Raw genomic sequence first — 13,922 nt, 5'->3', positions numbered from 1 at the left:
TATGCAGTAAATGGCAGAACCCTTAGGAGTATTGACAGGCAGAGAGATCTGGATGTATAGGTCCACAGGTCACTGAAAGTGGCAACGCAGGTGGATAAGGTAGTCAAGAAGGCATACGGCATGCTTGCCTTCATCGGTCGGGGCATAGAGTATAAAAATTGGCAAGTCATGTTGCAGCTGTACAGAACCTTAGTTAGGCCACACTTAGAATATTGCGTGCAATTCTGGTCACCACACTACCAGAAGGACGTGAAGGCTTTGGAGAGGGTACAGAGGAGGTTTACCAGGATGTTGCCTGGTCTGGAGGGCATTAGCTATGAGGAGAGGTTGGAAAAACTTGGATTGTTTTCACTGGCACGACGAAGGTGGAGGGGTGACATGATAGAGGTTTGCAAAGTTATGAGTGGCGTGGACAGAGTGGATAGTCAGAAGCTTTTTCCCAGGGTGGAAGAGTCAGTTACTAGGGAACATAGGTTTAAGGAGCGAGGGGCAAAGTTTAGAGGGGATGTGCGAGGCAAGTTTTTTACACAGAGGGTGGTGAGTGCCTGGAACTTGCTGCCAGTGGAGGTGGTGGAAGCAGATACGATAGCGACGTTTAAGAGACATCTTGACAAATACATGCAACAAAAACAAGAAATGCTGGATTCACTCAGCAGGTCTGGCAGCATCTGTGGAAAGAGAAGCAGAGTTAACGTTTCGGGTCAGTGACCCTTCTTCGGAACTGACAAATATTAGAAAAGTCACAGATTATAAACAAGTGAGGTGGGGGTTGGGCAAGAGATAACAAAGGAGAAGGTGCAGATTGGACCAGGCCACATAGCTGACCAAAAGGTCACAGAGCAAAGGCAAACAATATGTTAATGGTGTTTTGAAAGACAAAGCATTAGTACAGATTAGGTGTGAATATACTGAATATAGAACATCAGCAAGTGCAAACCTGAAGAAAAACAACCTGAAAAAAACAGTGGGTAAGCAAACTGAACAAACTAAGATGAAATGAAATAAATGCAAAAAATGTAAAAAGGAATGTAAAAAAAAGGAAGAAAAAATAACTAAAAATGACTAAAAATGAAAGTAAAGTGGGGGGCTGTCATGCTCTGAAATTATTGAACTCAATGTTCAGTCCGGCAGGCTGTAGTGTGCCTAATCGGTAGATGAGATGCTGTTCCTCGAGCTTGCGTTGATGTTCACTGGAACACTGCAGCAATCCCAGGACAGAGATGTGAGCATGAGAGCAGGGGGGAGTGTTGAAATGGCAAGCAACCGGAAGCTCAGGGTCCTGCTTGCGGACTGAGCGGAGATGTTCCGCAAAGCGGTCACCCAGTCTGCGCTTGGTCTCCCCAATGTAGAGGAGACCACACTGTGAACAGCGAATACAGTATACTACATTGAAAGAAGTACAAGTAAATCGCTGCTTCACCTGAAAGGAGTGTTTGGGGCCTGGGATAGTGAGGAGAGAGGAGGTAAATGGGCAGGTATTACACCTCCTGCGATTGCAAGGGAAGGTGCCCTGGGACGGGGACGAGGTGGTGGGGGTAATGGAGGAGTGGACCAGGGTGTCGCGGAGGGAACGATCCCTTCGGAATGCTGACAGGGGAAGGGAGGGGAAGATGCGACTGGTAGTGGCATCACGCTGGAGGTGGCGAAAATGGCGGAGGATGATCCTTTGGATATGGAGGCTGGTGGGATGAAAAGTGAGGACAAGGGGAACCCTGTCACGGTTCTGGGAGGGAGGGGAAGGGGTGAGGGTAGAGGTGCGGGGAATGGGCCGGACACGGTTGAGGGCCCTGTCAACCACAGTGGGGGGAAATCCTCGGTTGAGGAAAAAGGAGGTCATATCAGAAGCACCGTCATGGAAGGTAGCATCATCAGAGCAGATGCGTCGGAGACGGAGAAACTGGGAGAATGGAATGGAGTCCTTACAGGAGGTAGGGTGTGAAGAAGTGTAGTCGAGGTAGCTGTGGGAGTCAGTGGGCTTATAATGGATATTGGTAGACAACCTATCCCCAGAGATGGAGACAGAGAAGTCGAGGAAGGGAAGGGAAGTGTCAGAGATGGACCATGTAAAGGTGAGAGAAGGGTGGAAATTGGAAGCAAAGTTGATAAAGTTTTCGAGTTCGGGGCGGGAGCAGGAAACGGCACCGATACAGTCATCAATGACAAATACATGAATAGGAAGGGAATAGAGGGATATGGGTCCCGGAAGTGCAGAAGGTGTTAGTTTAGGCAGGCATCAAGATCGGCGCAGGCTTGGAGGGCCGAATGGCCTGTTCCTGTGCTGTACTGTTCTTTGTTCTTTGTTCTTTGGTAGCACCACTACTGACCAAGCAGGCGGAGTACTAAAGGACATAGCTGCGAGACTGGATCTGCGGCAGGTGGTGGGGGAACCAACAAGAGGGAAAAACATACTTAACCTTGTCCTCACCAATCTGCCTGCCGCAGAGGCTTCTGTCCATGACTGTTTTGGGAGGAGTGACCACCGCACAGTCGTTCTGGAGACGAAGACCCGCCTTCACATTGAGGATACCGTCCAACGTGTTGTGTGGCACTATCACCATGCTCAATGGGATAGATTTCGAACAGATCTAGCAATGCAAAACTGGGCGTCCATGAGGCGCTGTGGGCCATCAGCAGCAGCAGAATTGTACTCAACCACAATCTGTAACCTCATGGCCCGGCATATCCCCCACTCTACCATTACCATCAAGCCAGGAGACCAACCCTGGTTCAATGAAGAGTGCAGGAGAGCATGCCAGGAGCAGCACCAGGCATACCTCAAAATGAGGTGTCAACCTGGTGAAGCTACAACCCAGGACTACTTGCATGCCAAACTGCATTAGCAGCATGCAATAGACAGAGCTAAGCAATCCCATAACCAACGGATCAGATCTAAGCTCTGCAGTCCTGCCACATCCAGTCGTGAATGGTGGTGGACAATTAAACAACTAACTGGAGGAGGTGGCTCCACAAATATCCCCATCGTCAATGATGGGGGAGCCGAGCACATCAGGGCGAAAGATAAGGCTGAAGCATTTGCAACAATCTTCAGCCAGAAATGCTGAGTTGATGATCCATCTCGGCCCCCTCCTGAAGTTCCCAGCATTACAGATGCCAGTCTTCAGCCAATTCGATTCACTCCGCGTGATATCAAGAAACAACTGAAGGCACTGGATACTGCAAAGGTTATGGGTCCTGACAATATTCGGACAATAGTACTGAAGACCTGTGCTCCAGAACTTGCTGCATCCCTAGCCAAGCTGTTCCAGTATAGTTGCAACATTGGCATCTACCCAGCAATGTGGAAAATTGCCCAGGTACGTCCTGTACACAAAAAGCAGGACAAGTCCAACCAGGCCAATTACCGCCCCATCAGGCTACTCTCAATCATCAGTAAAGTGATGGAAGGTGTCATCAACAGTGCCATCAAGCAGCACTTGCTTAGCAATAACCTGCTCACTGATGCTCAGTTTGGGTTCCGCCAGGGCCACTCAGCTCCTGACCTCATTACAGCCTTGGTTCATACATGGACAAAAGAGCTGAACTCAAGAGGTGAGGTGAGAGTGGCTGTCCTTGACATCAAGGCATCATTTGACCGAGTATGGCATCAAGAAGTCCTAGCAAAACTGGTGTCAATGGGAATCAGGGGGGAAAACTCTCTGTTGGTTGGAGTCATACCTAGCGCAAAGGAAGATGGCTGTGGCTGTTGGAGGTCAATCATCTGAGCTCCAGGACATCACTGCAGAAGTTCCTCAGGGTAGTGTCCTCGGCCCAACCATCTTCAGCTGCTTCATCGATGACCTTCCTTCAATCATAAGGTCAGAAGTGAGGATGTTCGCTGATGATTGCATAATGTTCAGCACCATTTACGATTCCTCAAATACTGAAGCAGTCCGTGAAGAAGTGCAGCAAGACCTGGACAATATCCAGGCTTGGGCTGATAAGTGGCAAGTAACATTTGTGCCACACAAGTGCCAGGCAATGACCATCTCCAACAAGAGAGAATCTAACTATCTCCCCTTGACATTCAATGGTATTACCATCGCTGAATCTCCCACTTTCAACATCCTAGGGCTACCATTGACCAGAAACTGAACTGGAGCAGCCATATAAATACCATGGCTACAAGAGCAGGTCAGAGGCTAAGAATCTTGCGGCGAGTAACTCACCTCCTGACTCCCCAAAGCTTATCCACCATCTACAAAGCACAAGTCAGGAGTGTGATGGAATACTCTCCACTTGCCTGGCTGGGTGCAGCTCCAACAACACACAAGAAGCTTAACACCATTCGGACAAAGCAGCGAGCTTGATTGACATCCCATCTACCACCTTCAACATTCACTCCCTTCACCAACGATGGACTGTGGTAGCAGTGTGTATCAACTACAAGATGCACTGCAGCAACGCACCAAGGCTCCTTCAACAGCACCTTCCAAACTCATGATCTCTGTCACCTAGAAAGACAAGGGCACAAGATGCATGGGAACACCACCAGCCAGTTCTCCTCCAAGCCACACATCTAATCCTGACTTGGAACTATATTGCCATTCCTTCACTGTCGCTGGGTCAAAATCCTGGAACTCCCTTCCTAACAGGACTGTTGATGTACCTAAATCCCCAAGGACTGCAGCGGTTCAAGAAAGCAGCTCACCACCACCTTTCTCAAGGGCAATTAGGGATGGGCAATAAATTTTTCTTTTTTTTATTCATTCATGGGATGTGGGCATCACTGGCTATGCCAGCATTTATTTCCCATCCTTAATTGCCCTTGAGAAGGTAATGGTGAGCTGCCTTCTTGAACCGCTGCAGTCCATGTGAGGTAGGTACACCCACAGTGCTGTTAGGAAGGGAGTTCCTGGATTTTGACCAGCGACAGTGAAGGAACGGCAATATAGTTCCAAGTCAGGATGGTGTGTGACTTGGACGGGAGCTTGCAGCTGGTAATTTTCCCATGAGTCTGCTGCTCTTGTCCTTCGAGGTGGTAGAGGTCGCGGGTTTGGAAGGTGCTGTCTAAGGAGCCTTGGTCCGCTGCTGCGGTGCATCTTGTAGATGGTACACACTGCTGCCACTGTGCATCGGCGGTGGAGGGAGTGAATGTTTGTGGATCGTGTGCCAATCAAGCGGGCTGCTTTGTTCTGGATGGTGTCGAGCTTCTTGAGTGTTGTTGGAGCTGCACCCATCCAGGCAAGTGGAGAGTATTCCATCCTGACTTGTGCCTTGTAGATGGTGGACAGGCTTTGGGGAGTCAGGAGGTGAGTTACTTGCCACAGAATTCCCAGCCTCTGACCTGCTCTTGTAGTCACAGCATTTATGGGGCTGGTCAGTTCAGTTTCTGGTCAATGGTAATCCCCAGGATGTTGATAGTGGGGGATTCAGCAATGGTAATGCCGTTGAATGTCAAGGGGAGATGGTTAGATTCTCTCTTATAATAAATAAAAGCAAAATACTGCAGATGCTGGAAATCTGAAATAAAAACAAGAAATGCTGGAAATACTCAGTAGGTCTGGCAGCATCTGTGGAGACAGAAGCAAAGTTAGTGTTTCAAGTCAGTGACCCTTCATCAGAAGGACTTGAGATGGTCATTGCCTGGCACTTGTGTGTTACTTATCAGCCCAAGCCTGGATATTGTCCAAGTCTTGCTGCATTTCTACACGGACTGCTTCAGTATCTGAGGAGTCGCGAATGGTGCTGAACATTGTGCAGTCATCAGCAAACATTCCCACTTCTGACCTTATGATGGAGGGATGGTCATTGATGAAGCAGCTGAAGATGGTTAGACATTGGACACTTCCCTGAGGAACTCCTGCAGTGATGTCCTAGGACAAAGATGATTGATCTCCAACAACTACGACCATCTTCCATTGTGCTAGGTATGACTCCAACCAGCAGAGAACCTTCGCCCTGATTCCCATTGACTCTACTTTTGCTAGGGCTCCTTGATGCCATACTCGGTCAAATGCTGCCTTGATTTCAAGGGCAGTGACTCTTACCTCACCTCCTGAGTTCAGCTGTTTTGTCCATGTTTGGACCAAGGCTGTATTGAGGTCAGGAGACGGGTAACCCTGGCGGTGAGCAGGTTATTGCTGAGCAAGTGCCACTTGATAGCACTGTTGAAGACCTCTTCCATCACTTTGCTGATGATTGAGAGTAGACTGATAGGATGGTAATTGGCTGGGTTCAATTTGTCCTGCTTTTTATGTACAGGACATACTTGGACAATTTTCCACATTGCCGGGTAGACGCCAGTTTTATAGTTGTACTGGAACAGTTGGCTAGGGGCACAGCTAGTTCTGGAGCACAAGTCTTCAGTACTATTGCCAGAATGTTGTCAGGGCCCATAGTCTTTGCAGTATCCAGTGCCTTCAGTCATTTCTTGATATCACGTGGAGTGAATCGGATTGGCTGACGACTGGCATCTGTGATGCTGGAGACCTCAGGAGGAGGCAGAGATGGATCATCCACTTGGCACTTCTGGCTGAAGATGGTTGCAAATGCTTCAGCCTTGACTTTTGAACTGATGTGCAACCTGACTTGGAACTATATCACCGTTCCTCCACTGTCGCTGGATCAAAATCCTGGAACTCCTTTCCTAACAGCACTGTGGCAGTACACGCACCAGATGGACTGCAGCAGTTCATGATGGCAGCTCACCACAATCTTCTCAAGGGTGATTAGGGATGGGCAACAATGCTGGCTTTGCCAGCAGTGCCCACATCCCTAGAAAGAATTTTTTTTTTAAATCCACAGTTGTGGAAAAAGGAAGAGATATCAGAAGCGCGAGTATTGAAGACTGCGTTATCTGAACGCTTGCAACGGCAACGGAGAAACTGGAAGAATGGAATAGAGTCTTTACAGGAAATGGGGTGCAAGGAAATGTAGTCAAAGTAGATGTGGGAGTCACTGGGCTTATAGTGAATATTCGTTGATAGCCTATCCCCAGAAATGTAGACAGAAAAGTGTAGGAAGGGAAGGGAAGAGTTAAAGATGCACCATGTGAAGATGAGATACGGGTGAAAATTGGAAGCTAGTTCAATGAAATGTTCCAGTTTAGGACAAGAGCAGGAAACAACACTGATAGAGTCATCAATGTACTGGAAAAAGAGGTGAGGGAAGGACCTGAGTAAGACTGGAACAAGGAATGTACCACATATCCCACAAAAAGGCAGGAATAGCTAGGACCCATGCAGGTACCCTGCATAGCAATACCTTTTATTTGGAGGAAGTGAGTGGAGTTGAAGGAGAAGTTGTTCGACGTGAAAACAGGTTCAGCCAGGCGGAGGAGGGTGGTGTTAGATGGAGACTGGTTAAGCCTCTGTTTTAAGAAGAAGCAGAGAGCTCTCAAATCATTCTAGGGGAATGGAGGTATAGAGGGATTGGATATCCTTTATAAAAAGGAGATAGTTAGGGCCAGGAAACTGGAAACTGTTGAAGTGACAGAGGGCATCGTAACAGTCACAGATGTAAGTAAGAAAAGACTGGTCAAAAGGATCAAAAATAGAGTCATGTGAGGAAGAAATCCCTTCAGTGGGGCAGGAACAGGCTGACACAATGGGCCTGAATTTATTCCGGCAATGGGGATCCTGGCGGCGAGCCAGTAGGTGGGGGCAGACCGCACCCCGTTCCCCCACCCCCTTGGCCTTCCATCGAAATCCTGTTGCTATCACACAGCAGGCAGCCAATTAATTGCCCACCATCGGGGAAGCCATTCCCTTAAGGGGCGAGCTCCTGCCTCCAAAGCTGCCAACCAATCAGAATATCAGCAGCTCTGCAGCACCCTGGAAGCACTGGCCACTGCCAGTGATGTCCTGCAGTCTCAAAGACTGGAGGAGACGCCGGAAGAGGTAAGTTGGGTTGGGGTTGTCGGGTTCACCGGGGCAATTTAGGCAGGCCCTGGTGACAGGGTGAGGGGGGGGTGGTGTTGGTGAGGACGGGGGGATGTCTTTCTGGGTGGAGGGGGGTGCGGCCATTGCTTCTAGGGTGGTCCTCTGGGGACCCTGGATTGCCCCAAAGGAAGGACCCCCAACCCCGCTAGGAGGCCACCAGGCTCCCCACAGCGGCAGGCTCCTCTGCCTTCAACAAAATTGAGGTGGAGGTGGGAAAAAGCCCTTAAGTAGTCATTAATTTGCCACGTAAGGGCCTCAATTGGCCTGGGGTGGGAAGGCCATCCTCAGCCTTCCCCTCGCCGGAAAAAATGGCAGAGGGCCCGGGCAACGTCAGGAACGGTGCATCCTGCCATTTTGTTTGCCTCCCACCACCTTGTGCCCATGTCCAAGGGCAGCACAAAATCCTGCCCAATAGGTCTACCAGGGCAGTCCTGTTTTTGGATTTTGGGAAGGGGATAGAAGCAGGTGTATGAGGTTTGGGGAAGGTCGGGAATGGCACTGCCTCCATTCCTGTCTCTATCTTGCCCATCATTTCGCAGTTGTTACTGTGTACTGCACCTGCTAAATATTTTTAAAGCAAAGAAAGGAAGACATTTTCTTCTGATCTAAAGCCTGAAATTTACAAGGAAAGTAAAAATAAGACATATAATAGACTTCAGGTATTTATGATGTTTACAAACAGCTACAACTCCTTGGAATGCCACAGGTAGTGTTCGGAATGCAGCTCCTTCCAGTGCTTCCCACAGGAAGCAAGTGAACAGGGACAAGATCAGATTTCTGCTCTGGCTCAGTTAGACTTTGTGGCATTAAAGGTATAACCTAGTTTTATCCATCTCAGCAGCTGACGGTCTTTCTCAAGGTAATCCCTATATAAACAACCGGAACATCTTGCATCTAAATAGAGCTTTTAACAAAGTCAAACATCCCAGGCACTTCACAGGAACATTAGGCAAACAAAATTGGACACTAAGCCACATTAGGAGATATTAGGACAGATGACCAAAAGCTCGGTCAAAGAGCGTCTCTGAGGTTAAGGAGCATCTTAAAACTGGGGAGAGAAGTAGGGAGACAGAGAGCTTTAGCGAGGGAATTACAGAGTTTAAGGCCTCGGGAGCTGAAGGCACAGCCACCAATGGTGGAGCAATTAAAATCGGGAATACCAAGAGGTCAGAATTGAAGCACCACAGAAATCTTGGAAGGTTGTAGGACTGTAGGAGGTTACAGAGATAGGGAGGCATGAGGTGATGGAAGGATTTGAAAACAAGGATGAGAATTTTAACATTGAAGTGTTGCCTGACCGAGAACCACAGTGGGTCAGCGAGTACAGGGGATTTGGTCCAAGTTTGGACACAGGCAGCAGAGTTATGGATGGAGGGTGGAAGGGATGTCAATTATGGAAGGGATGTCAATACTCCCCTCATTATATAACATTATATTGTGTGTTACATAATCTAATGCTCTTATAAAACAAAATACCTCCTGATTTACAATGAGCATTTACCACTAGTGTAGTAAAATTACTCTCTGTCAGCAGTGACAATCGGGCATACATATACGTATGGATATTCAGCCACATTATCACTGCTGAGCAGCCGGATGAGATTTGTTAGTCAGCATATCATTTGAAATCTTCATCTCAATCATCATGAACTAGTCAGTCCACATTTGGATTAAAGAAATTCGAAGTAGTATTAGATTGTATTAAATAAACATTTAGGGCAGAATTTTACGGCTCCCCCCAGGTGGCGGGGTGGCTGCAAGATTGAGTAGGAGGTGGTGGGTGCCATTCCTGGTGCCTTCCCACCCCTGCTGCAATTTTACGCAGGGTGGCGGTGAGAAATGGCCTACCCGCCCCAGGCCAATCAAAACCCTTAAGTGACTAATTGACCATGACTTAAGGGCTCCTCCTGCCACTGCTGGTATTTTACCAGTGGCAGCCAGGCAACAAAGGCCCCCTTTGCGGGCTGGGGGGTGCCCTCCTGATTGGGCACCCTGTGCCCCATGGAGGTCCTCCCACTGCTCAACCGCCCCCACTGCATAATACTCCCATCCCCTACTTAACCAACCCCTCTTGTTTCACCAGGGCCTGGCGGATTGCCCCCCGCCGAGGCCCCAAAAACTTACCTGCTTTCCAAGGCCGTCGTTCCACTTGCTGCCATTGGCTGGGTGCAGTGCCAGCAGTGACCACCACTCCCGGTGGCACTGCTGGGACTCAGAGCTGCCGGCAGCTCCATTAGGCAGGACTTCCTGCTTCAGAGAGGTGGTAGTTCCACCCAAGGCCAATTAAGTGCCTGGGGAGTGAAAAATCTTGGCTCCCCAGGCACAGTGGAGGCAGGCTCACCCCCGAAATTTTGGCTGGTGGGCAGGGCCTCCCGCCCAATGTAAAATTCTGGCTTAAATGTGCGAACCAAACAGTCCTTTCAATGAAAATATTTCAACATAAATAATTAAAAAAAACTAATTTTGATAACTCCTTAACATAGATGTGTTTAGCCTCCGTTACATGTACAATTATTAAGAGCAATTGCTGGCTTGAGTTTGAATTTCGTGAACTGTGACGTAATTAAAATCCTTCAATTCTGAGATGCACAGATCTTGCTGTCCATTCCTGTCAGACTTTTTCTAACATATTTTATTAATTCATTTCTTTTCTTCACAGTAATTGTTCATCTTGGAAAATAAATGGATTTGATTAGCAGTGCTAGGTAAGAAAAATCATTAAAGCAGGAGCATGAAACAACACAGATTAAAAATGAACACGTGATATAAGATGCTATTATGAATGCCTCTGCTTCAGTTCCTACAATATGTTATATATCTGATGAAATGCTTTATTAAAAAACAGTGCCTCAGACTGGTAGTGTATGGCCTTCTGCATCCACAATTTCTCACTTAAGGTTCATAATTTTGGCTTTGTGGTCAAGGGGTGGTCATGAGTGGAAGGAAGTTAGTTGTCTTCCTCACAGAGAAAAAAAGAAAAATATTGAGAACATGTCCACTCTCATCTATCTGTTAGAGACTGACTTAAGAGCAGCATTGGAAAAGGTTTGGCAATAGATTTTCTACATAGGTCCGGGATCCAATAGCCTGTAGTTGGAATATGGGGAGAGAAGAATACAATAGTTACTGGTAGGCTCATAGTTCAGTAGGGTGGGGTCAATTAGGGACCAAAAGTTGATCTACTTTTGGCAGCATCTATCTTCACTACTGAAGAGGATGCTGCCAATGTAGAAGTAAAGGAAGTGGCAGTAACGATATTGGATTGGATAAAATTGGACAACAAGATCTACTGAAAAGGTTGACAATCCTCAAAGTAGAAAAGTCACCCTGTCTAGATGGGATGCATCCTAGATTATCGAGGGAAGTAAGGGTAGAAATTGTGGAGGTCCTGGCCATAATCTTCCAATCGTCTTTAGATAGGAGGGTGGTGATGTTGGACTAGAGGAATGCAAATGCTACAACCCCGGTTAAAAAAGAGAGAGAGGGAAAAACAGGGCAGTCAGCCTATCACTGGTGGTGGGGAAACTTTGGAGACATTGGGCTGAATTTTATTCAGTCATCGTGCCCTTTAAACTCGGCAGGGTGCCCGCATTCAGCGGCCGCTGCAGAGCCCCCGCGACATTTCATGCAGGGGCTCATTAGCATCAGTGCGCCGAGCTGCACCGCCACTCCCCCACCCCATATTATGTGGGGAGAGGCAGGACATTCGGCGCAGTGAGAGACCTTTGGCAGCTGTGCAGCAGCCTTATTTAAAGCGTCCCAGCACCTGCTTTCTGACAGCTGTCAAAGAAATACCTCACTATTGAAGAGTGGGGCTGCTGTCAATCTGGCAGCAAAGCAGAAACTGCCGCAGAAACTCAGCAGGTCTGGCAGCATCTGTGCAGAGAGAAGCAAATTTAATTTTCAGGTCTGTGACCAAGTTCACAGACCTGAAAGCTAACCCTGTTTCTCTCTCCACAGATGCTGCCTGACCTGCTTAGTTACCCCAGCACTTTCTGCTTTGTTGCCACATACATACCCTGCTGTGTCCCAATGTCCTATGAAATTGCAATCCTCTTCTTCCACTCAAGTGTATCATTCTTTCTTGTAGGTGTGCTGCACTTGGGTGAATAATCTAAATTTTGCACATTCCAGGATGTGAGACTTAAATATACCATAAAAGGCAAATACACAACAGAAATAAAACCATAATTGAAGAATAATTACATACTAGCTTCTAATCATCTGACTGTGAAAAGCCACAGCCTAAAATGCATTTGAAATCTGTATTCATTTCTCTGCTAACTGTTATGTGAAAATACATGTAACTGCAACTAAATGATCTTTGTTAAAGAGCAGGAAAATATGTTCATATTCTAGCTGCATTGTGAACTAGAAATATTACATCAATAAATATGATCAGATGCTGCAGAAGCAAAGTGTTCGGGAACATGCGCGATGTGCAATAGTTGAAAAACCAAAACAACAGCACAGATTTCCTCACTAGTCCTGCATTGGTTTTCAAACATGTGCAAGACAAACCTTGCAGCCAGAAGTTAGAGCAGTTACACGGTGGAGTCACCTTTGCATTTAAAGGACCACATCAAAAGCCGAGGATGGCAGAGGGGTGCTTTCAGGTGGCCCCACAGTTCAGCGATAGCTCCCTGCTCACTCTCCTCCAGGCTGTGCAGGCAAGGTGGGAGGTCCTTTTCACCAGTGATGGTAAGAAGAGACCCTCCTGCCTGAACAAGGCAGTCTGGCCGGAGATGGCAGAGGAGGTGAATAGCCACTGGGGCCATCCGCCATCAAAGTGTACAATGCCAGAAGAGGATGAACGAGCATTCCTTCAACCAGCCAGGGCCTGCTAGGCCTCATGTGCACAGGGTATGAGTGCCAAAGTCATTCACAGCCAAAAGGCAATCAGATCAGCAGCCTACCTCCATCCAGGTTGCTAGCGCAGAGGTTGCACCAAGAAGGGGCAACCTCTCCGTTTACAGAGAACGCACTGACACAAATGGGAATGCACAGGTGTCACAGCAACTTAAATACGTCTTTCACTAAATGTTTCTCACCAACATGTGTGTCCTTTTCTCTGTGTGAATGATGTGTGCCAGCATGTAGCACCAATGTCACACCCCTTTGCACCGTTGGTTCTTCAGGAGAGCCAACGTATGCAATAACATCATTGCCATGCCACCATTACTCATGAGCGTCTCCACGGTTGCAGTGACATGGACATTGGCTCAGTCAGTTGCTGCTTCTAATGCTGCAGATGTGGACTGGTGCACAACAGGTGAGTGAGGGTGATGTGTGGCTTGCAGAGCTCATATTGGTTCCTATGAAGCAGACAGCCTTTGTCTGATAAGCCACTGCCGTACATCCCTAGCTCACTGCTAGCCCTGTGTACAGAGCCTAGGTGCCATCTGCCCTCCCATGCGCCTTTCATGTTGTTGGTCCTCTGCATCCTCATAGTCTGAGAGGTCTCTCCTCATCATGCCAGGCCTGGCCCCGATTGGGTATATAGTTGTGCAGAGCAGCAAAGAAAGGAGCTGGCCTTTTCGGCCCGTAGTACAGGGCATCACCCTATCCATACAGGCATTGGAAAGGCTCTTTCAGCATGTCGACCTCCTGCTCAATGGTGGCTCTTATAGCTCAGTGGCTGGCATTGTATTTCTCCTCTGCAGCAGTGGTGGAGTCTCTCACTGGTGTTGGGAGCCATGTCTGCAAAGGATAGCCCTTATCTCCAAGAAGCCACCTCTCCATCTGAGCCAGTTCAGTGAACAGTGGTGGCAACCGGGTCTGGCGCAGGTCCCAGGTGTCATGGCAGCTGCCTGAAAAGTGGTCACAGATTTGCATGAAGCATCTCTGGTGATCATATACCAGCTTCACCTAGATTTAGACGTTTACTTTAATGGTGATGTCTGCAGGTGGTAGCCTGGCGGGAGGCCTGATGCCCATATGGGTGCAGTCTATGAACATTAAAACCTATGGTTCTCCAGAAATGGTGCCAGAACCAATGGCTGCTGCTCATGACCGGGGATCTCTACGTGGACCGCACCTACC

General features: G+C 48.0%; 1 long non-coding RNA gene across 1 annotated transcript in view; it reads left to right on the top strand.

The window, feature by feature from the left end:
- Positions 1-10,617, top strand: part of LOC137378871 (uncharacterized) — a 64,989-nt gene extending 54,372 nt beyond the window's left edge. Inside the window, exon 4 of the long non-coding RNA XR_010976686.1 lies at positions 10,540-10,617. This is a non-coding gene — a long non-coding RNA (uncharacterized lncRNA). The remainder of the gene's footprint in view (positions 1-10,539) is intronic.
- The last annotated feature ends 3,305 nt before the right edge of the window (positions 10,618-13,922 follow it).

Source organism: Heterodontus francisci, chromosome 17, assembly GCF_036365525.1.
Source record: "Heterodontus francisci isolate sHetFra1 chromosome 17, sHetFra1.hap1, whole genome shotgun sequence".
NCBI classification, from domain to species: Eukaryota; Metazoa; Chordata; class Chondrichthyes; order Heterodontiformes; family Heterodontidae; genus Heterodontus; species Heterodontus francisci.
The sequence above is the reverse complement of the archived record's forward strand: the minus strand, read 5'-3'. Positions and strand labels throughout refer to the sequence as shown.